This window comes from Tympanuchus pallidicinctus, unplaced genomic scaffold (genome assembly GCF_026119805.1).
Source record: "Tympanuchus pallidicinctus isolate F22 unplaced genomic scaffold, pur_lepc_1.0 scaffold26, whole genome shotgun sequence".
Taxonomy (NCBI): Eukaryota; Metazoa; Chordata; class Aves; order Galliformes; family Phasianidae; genus Tympanuchus; species Tympanuchus pallidicinctus.
The window spans coordinates 3,569,432-3,577,326 of NW_026294743.1; the positions used below are offsets into that span (position 1 = coordinate 3,569,432).

Sequence of the window (7,895 nt, forward strand, 5' to 3'; positions counted from 1 at the left end):
CTGCACCTCTCCTAGAGCCATTTAAGGGCTGACTGCCAGCGGGGGTAGTGTTTCTTTTGGGGATTCTGCCTGTGGGGTTTTGTAGTGTGCTGTGGATGTTGGTAAGTGTTGTATTTATTTTGCTTTTGTAATCTGTTTTGTTAAGCTCTTTTGTTTCTGTAGTAATTATAACATCTTTATATTCATTGTTTGTATGCTGGCAATCTAAGAAGTGAACTTTGGTGGCCTCTGGATTTCTTCTTTTTTTTTTTTTCCTCCAGTGTAGAATGTTTGCAGTAAGTGTCCCAGATTTTTAAGTCAATGTCAGCTGTGTTATATTTAGGATGGGTAAGGCTATATGCTTAAATGCAGAGAATCAAACTAAGCTATGCAAAAAAAACCCTTTTAATATGGGTGGTTCTTCAGTTATTTTTCTTGTGCCAGTGCCTATTTAGCATGTGTGTATTTCCAATATAGGTGCAGTTTGAGTGTGTTCTTAACAAAATGTGGTGTTACGTAGGAATTCATATGGAGTGGTACATATTATCTCCAAGAAAAAGAAAAATAATGCTGAAGTTTTTTTCCAAGTAGAGATTGATTTAAAAAAAAAAAAAAGTTTTGCATATATAAAAAGAACTTGCTTTGATAAATGAGATGTTTGATAAAATTCAGATTCCTGTTGAGGAAATGGGTGCTTATAGAAATAGAGTTATACATCAGCCTAGTTATATGCCAAAATAATAAAAGTAGACCGGTTGCAAGGTTATTTGTGATTCAGAAATCAAATAGAATATGGGCTGCGGAAGTCAGCTGTGAAGCTATGGCAGAGGACAATGCATTCTTTATTGCATCTGCCCCCAAAGATGTGTCAAATATTACATCATTCTGTAGAAAGATTCACTAGGTGAAGGAAAATATGGAGCATTGTACTTCACTGTGTATTATACACAAATGCTCTAACAGTTTTCTCACTGTGGTATTTCCCTAATTTTCACTGTTGTGCATGCACCCAAATATGTATTCTAACTTAAAAGAATATGACAACATACTTCATTTTTAACAGCAGCAGGTTTAGCTTTAAGGTAGAGTGCTGTTTTTATCAGATTTTAATGAGCCACTAGGCAGAACCAATTCTGAAATTCTTACAGACATTGGCTGACACTTACAATGTCTTCTGCTTAATGGAGGAGCAAATTAATAAAAAAATCTCATGTTTTTATTGCAGTTTCTTGAATGAGAAATGGAAACCACCTTTGAAAGGTAAGGGTTTCTGCTGTTTCTTTTTCTTCATCTTATCCATGTGTATAAAGGGTATAACAGAATGTTATTTGTCCAAGAATATGTGCTTAGTAAATATCAAAGTTATTTGTGTTCTTTAAGATATATACTTTACAGGTAACATTTTTAGGAATAACTGTGAAATAAGCAAATACAGATGATCACTAAAAAGAAACTTGTGTGGTGAAACAAGGAAAAAAGTAGTAAGTTAAGTTTCATGAAACAAGAAGTTTATCCCTGATATTGTAAGCCCATTGGCTTTATTGAGGTATGCTTGAAAATAGGTGCTTCATCTTGTTTGAGCCTGAGAATTTGCTGCTATTGGAAGATATATATACTTTGTACAAGGAATGAAGCATCTCTGCTTACATTTGGTAGTTTCTCATGTATGTTTATAAGACTTCTACTAACTCAGCATTTTGGCCTGTAAAAAAAATCCTTGGCTCTGAAGTAACAACAACAGAAAATATTTCAGTAATTCCTTGGACATGTGGCACAAATACATCACATTATTTTCCTGGAGGACTACTGTGCTGTTCAAAGTGGTCAGCATTGCCTGTGAGTTGTCAGATCTACTGACAGGTGCAGGTGACTCCTAAGTCATTTACAGTTTGCTACACCTTGGTTTGTGTATTATTTTTCAGCTTGTTTGGCCTTGTGTTTGCTCCAGCATGTAAGATCCGTGCACAGTTTTGTAGCTCGAACTGAGCTCCTGGTGCTCTATTTTATGTAAATGCATATCTAATACGAGTAGTAAATATATATTTATATATATACATAGAATAGGGGGCCACTTCATAACCAAATGCCTTCTTGTTCTTTTTTGAAGACTTATTTTCTTGCCCTATATGTGTAGTCTGAATTTTCTCTCACTTCTGTACTACTGTCATTACTACCAGCATTCGAACATTTCATAGGTCTTCCAAAATCGGAGCTACGTAACAAGTGCATTATGTTGATCTTGAACAGACTTCCTTAAACATGTAAGTGAACACACAATGAGGAGTAACTTAGCCCCAATACAGAGTACAGTAATACAGAAGTAATATAGTAATGTAGTAAATGCAATTAGTTTCTATGCTCAGCCAGAAATGTCTGTGTGGCTCATGGGTTTTTTAAGAGTTTGCTCCGCTGCTTTTTCATTTACCTGTTACACTGTGAGTCATCTTGCTTATTGAATTCATTCCAGCATTTGAATATACAAAACAATATAGGTAAGATATCTACTCTGAAATGTGAAATTGTGTAAGCTCATAGATATTTGGACTTCTTTTTAAATTTTGGCACAGATGGAGCCTGTGATAATTCAATAGTGATGGTGTTTTGTCTTCATCTTAAACCCAGAGCAGACATATTCTTCACTTACAGTAGCTGCTGAAGGAAGCTTAGGTTAACGTGTAAAATAATAGGTTTTTTGAACAGTTGGGCACAGTCTCAATTAGTTCTGGTTTCAGTATCAGGTTTCTCTTAATCAGAGGCAAGTACTGTCTTTCTGACACTCTGAACACACTGTAATTGATTGGGAAGAATATGCTTTGAGCAATGCAGTGTAGAAGCAAATTTCCTGACTATCGTTACTGTTTCTTGTTTCCAATCAGTATTAGACAGCTCCCTTTCCAAGCCACACAACTGAATCATGACTGATGCACATCTTGTTCTGCTACCCACTCTTATAAAATATGTTGGTTAAGGCTCCGGACATACCTGAGTTCAAGCTGTGCTGTCAAAGCAGGCATCCCTGCCTGAATGTGCTCTGTCAGATGTCTGTGCGTCCCACTCTCTACCAAGACTTCACAAAAACCAGTGCTTTTCAAAGTAGAAGGCCTTCTTTAATACCAGGCCATATTAAGTTTGTTTCCTAAAATCCTTGCAGGATACGAATGGTAGCTCACGGTTTGCTTGTGGAATAGATATCATTGCAGACAGTCTAAATGATGCACCAAAGGCCACAAAATGATTTTACAGCACTTAGGACACTCAGAATTATGTTTGACATGATCTGGTAAAGCAATTTGATTCTATTTATTTGTCTACATTGCGTTATATATTTTAAAAGTGGATCCAGAAAACAATACCCCGTGTTTTCCAAGTGCTTTGTGAGTATCAGTCCTACCAAAAGAGAATAGGATGCACAAAATGAGTTTGGTGCTTTTGAAAACTGTCTCTTGCAAATGCCTTGACATTTTTCTCTGATGAATACACACTTCACATGCTCTCATAAATCTTTGCAAAACCATCTTAATGTCTTTTGCCAACTCTCTGCCTTCTTATGCAGTACCAAATATCTCCTCGGCCTCCTCATATTCCTCCTTGTTCTATTGGCTATGATTGCATCCTTTTTACTCCTCTGTTCATTATCTCATCTCTCAGCTCATATATACATTGGCAGTGTTCTAGAACTGGATTACTCTTTTCATGTTATGCTTTTACAGTAAGTTCTAGGACATGGCTTGCTCTACAGCAAACATTTGCAGGAATGGCAGAGTAATAATGCACCAGCTTTCCATGGTAGGGAAAAAAGTTAGTGGTCTATGTACGTAGATGTCTCTGGCAACATGTAAGTAGGGAACCTCACGTAGGGACTGTTTGGCACTGCAGTGCTAAGAAAAGCCTCAATATGGCTTGGAGATGAACAAACATCAGCTTGATAAGATTATCTAAGTGTTTTTCTGAGTTTTGCCTTGGTGTTAAATCTTGTGTCCTTACAGTAGGATAGCAGAGGATATGCCTTGAAAAGATGCTTAGTTTAGTGGAACAGCATAACGTTGGAAATAAGAATAGATAGGCATATTTAAATGAAAGGAGTTGGTGTTAATCTGGAAAGAATGAAATGGAAGTGCTTTTTGTTTAATTTTGGTAGTTAAGGTGGGGAAAAGATAATTATTGTGCCAGTAACACACTTAGATCACAATGGAAATAATCAGCATTGCTAAGTCATGAGATGCTGTAGAGCATGAGAATGTGAAGTGCTGGTGGTTTACATTGTCCTTTCTGCTTGCTGGTTGACGTGGCACAAGTTCTTATTGCAGACAAGTAATGTACATCCAATTCTTGTTTTCTGTGAACATTATCACAATAATTAAGCCCTCCAAGCTTTAGGAAACTGAGAATTATGATTTATGATGCTTCTGGTATGGCTTTGTGCCTCATATTTATGTAGACAATGAGAGTACCACTGGCAGGAGCTTTCAGCTAACAGAATTGGATCCTGGTCTGAGCTGATTGAGTGAGATGCAAGTCGCTAACTGCCTGTTACAGCCTGCCCTCTTCTCTGAGTGGCTGCTGTGCCTTTCCCTTCACTCAGCTTACCTCACGCTGCTTCTCATTTTCCTGTTGCTGGTTGAGGTCCAGGTATCTCTGCCTGAGAAAACAAAAGCTGTCCAGATCACCTTTGCGCTTGCCTTTGTTCAGCTTCCGCACTCTGTAATCTCATTTCTGAGCAGGATATTAGTAAGAGAACAGCACGCTCACAATGGTATCTTGATTATGGCAAGTGCTAAGGGCTACTACTATGAACAGTCTAGTCTGCCTTAGCCTAGCTGTGCTGCCGAGTGTGTTTAAGGCTCATGCATTTGTTTTGCCAATACTGCACAAAGGACTGAAGTGTCTCACCTCATGGTTAACTGCCCATGCCACCCCATCTGCAGACAAGGTGCCCTGTTTCAACACGTTGTAATGGAAATTGATGCAATTCATATGCAGGCTTCACAATTCCTTTTCTGTGTCTGGAGCAATAGAGATAACCTGCTTACTCAACAAGTGCGGAACAGGTATTAAAGTAATTAAGAAGTTGTCTTCAGCTTTTGGGGTTGACAATAGGAACCCAGGACACCCAGACACCTTGTTTTAGATGCAAAACAGAAACAGCAAGTGAAAATCTGTGTTTCCAACTGGATGTTTTGAGTAAGGTCTGTCTTGCTTGCAGTAACCACTAGCAAAATGCATAGCATCTTCAGGAAGCAGAATTAGAGCCACTTTTTCCTTTAATGTCTCCAGGCTTCTCCATTAATGTTAAATTTTAAAATCTGTAGATTCCGGGACTGAACCTTTACTGTGAGTTTAGTGCCCTCAATTACTTTTAGCTTGGAAGAAAATGCATTTCATCTCAAAATACTCGACTACCAGTGAAGCATACTCTGCAGTGAAAACTGTTTTTTTTCTATCTTAAGTTTCTGATGTGTTATACTGAAAATAGTTCAAGAAATAGGTATTTAATATGAATTGCATATTTGGGGGGGGGTCGAAGAAACCCCTTATGCTATTGTTAAAATACCTTATCTTGCTTGTCATAAACATAATTAGTTACTTAAATCTCCAATTAACAGATTCATCCTAGTCATAATTCTGATTTGTCAGCTGAACTTAGACCTTATTTAATGGTAATGCTCTGTAAAATCTGACATGCCAGGAATATATAGCATACTTCAGAAGGGCGTGATGATAATCAGATTTGTCTAGACATGTAAAACACATTTTTGATGCTGCGAATTCCTCCAATTAATTTTATGAGGTCTTGAGACTCATAATTTAGCTCAGATGAAGTGTGAGAATTAGTGATTGTAATAGTCATGAAGTTTTTTAGCAGGAAAGCCACTGCCATCTTAAAATAATAACATTTGTACATTATTTCCAGTGTTTAATGGATTCAGTGAGCTTTTTACCAATGCAGGTACTTGCCTGTCTGAGGAGGAATAAATGCAGACATGAGCTACTATAATGTATCAACTCGTTACTTAATGGCATACTTCCTGCCATCCTCTCCCTGTACCCGTGGAACTATGACCTTTTTCAGTTCATTAGCTTCTCTTGTTTTGATGCAGGGCATGTAGGCTGCAGTAGGAACCAGTGCAAAACTGCAGTTACTTCAAAGGGGCTGAGGAGCAGTGCAGCAGGCCTAGTAATCTAGCGCTTTTCATTGCAGGTCTGTTCAGTAGGAAAATAACATTGTCAGGAACAGTATCTGAAAGCTGGTGGTGGATTTTAAAGTTGCAGAACAAGAGGTACCACAGTGCTGGTTTGTAAACTCTGTGGCTGGAGGTGGCTGCCTGCAGCCGGTGGTGTGGCTAGTTCTGTGGTCAGGCTGTATGTTGCTGCCACTGTGAAGCTGTGGAAAAGCACTGCTTTCGTGTCTGTCTCTTCAGTTTCCTTTGCTTTCCTCTGAAGTCTAATGAGCAAGCAGCTGGCAAAAACATGCCTGGGTGATGAAAGCTACTTTATCTGAAGCACTAATGACATTTAATTTGTCAGGCTGAGATATTTTTCTATCCCAGTGTCAGTCTGGGGTGAGGATTCTCCATACCTCCTAATTTCCTCAAGTGGAAAAAGAGGCCTTCCTTCCTCCCAGAACAAATTACACAGACTGGAATGATTGCTTTCTGAAGAATAGATGAAGATGCTGTAGATTAATGGAAAATGTTAAATGAGGTTCTGGCAGTCTTAACTAGAGTATAAGCAATGTTTTGTGGGATGGGTGAATGAAGCAGATCTCTGAGCATTTTCAAGACTGTTCTTAGTGTTTCCCAGTATGTCTGGGGCTTCTCAGCATAGGGTCTACTAGTGTCTCTGCTCAGCTGAAGAAAAGCCATAGCCAAAGCTAAGGCACACAGCATGGTTTCTGCTTCCATCCTTATACCCAAGCATAAATGTCAGTATTATTCCACCTGGGGAAGGAAACTGAAAGTAGTCACTTCTCGGGTCTCTTCCTTTTGCAATACATTGCTTTGTTCAGTTAGCTGGCTGCTTGCTTGCGGTTGTGCTAAAAATGTGGGACTGTTAAAAATGGTAGTCCCATCTCTTCTAATGAGTGCTCCAGCACAGAAGGTCTGAAGATAGAAACTTCTATACTGTGAAGTTAGTATCTGTAGTTCCTAACATCTGATGCGGTATGTGTGAGAGGGGGTTGGAGGAGGGTACAAATAATTTGGGGTTTTCATATGGCTCCTAAGAGCAGCTGAATATCATTCCCCAGGGAATACTGTTGGACCTCAGCATCATTGCCAAAATCACTAGAGGTTCCTTCTCTTTTGTGATGGTCATCTGGTGCGTGGGGTTTAGCAGACCACAGGAGAAATTTTCCTTCTTTTTTTAGATACTGAGTTGTGATACTCTTCATTACTTGCTGGAAGCTGGATCACCTCTGCACTATAGAAAGAAATTAAATTCCTTTTCTTTTAATTATACTGTTATAACCCCCTTACTCCAGTGTTCGTATAGGAATATATTAGTAATGGAAAATACAATTATAAAATCTCTTGAGTTCATGCACAAATGAAACTGTCAAGTAAGACAAAGTGTTAATAAAATCTTATATAACTTAGGGAATACTACTGTAATAATATTGAATGAAGAAAAAGCTGTACATAACTAAAAGTAATATAATAAAAATAATGTAACCCAAGTTGTGTTACTTAATTAAAAACTTTTCCCTTAATGTCATTTGCTTATGTTCCGTTTCCACCAGAGGTCAGATTAATGCCTGGTGTGACTTGGAGTGAGTCTTAACAGATGGATTTCTGCCTTTGATGAGGACTACTCAGAATTTTTCGGTGCTCTGCTGCTAAAGCTCTGAGCGTCCTCTCTTGTCAGTGGCATTAACCTGTTCTATAACTCTTAAGGCTTCTTAGCATATGTCCCTGCTT

The 7,895-nt window shown here is 38.4% G+C and overlaps 1 long non-coding RNA gene across 1 annotated transcript; it reads left to right on the forward strand.

The window, feature by feature from the left end:
• Positions 1–5,442: 5,442 nt before the first annotated feature.
• LOC128084215 (uncharacterized) lies at positions 5,443–7,654 on the forward strand. Its single transcript, XR_008208387.1, has 2 exons — positions 5,443–6,257; positions 7,346–7,654. It is a non-coding gene; the product is annotated as an uncharacterized LOC128084215 (long non-coding RNA).
• The last annotated feature ends 241 nt before the right edge of the window (positions 7,655–7,895 follow it).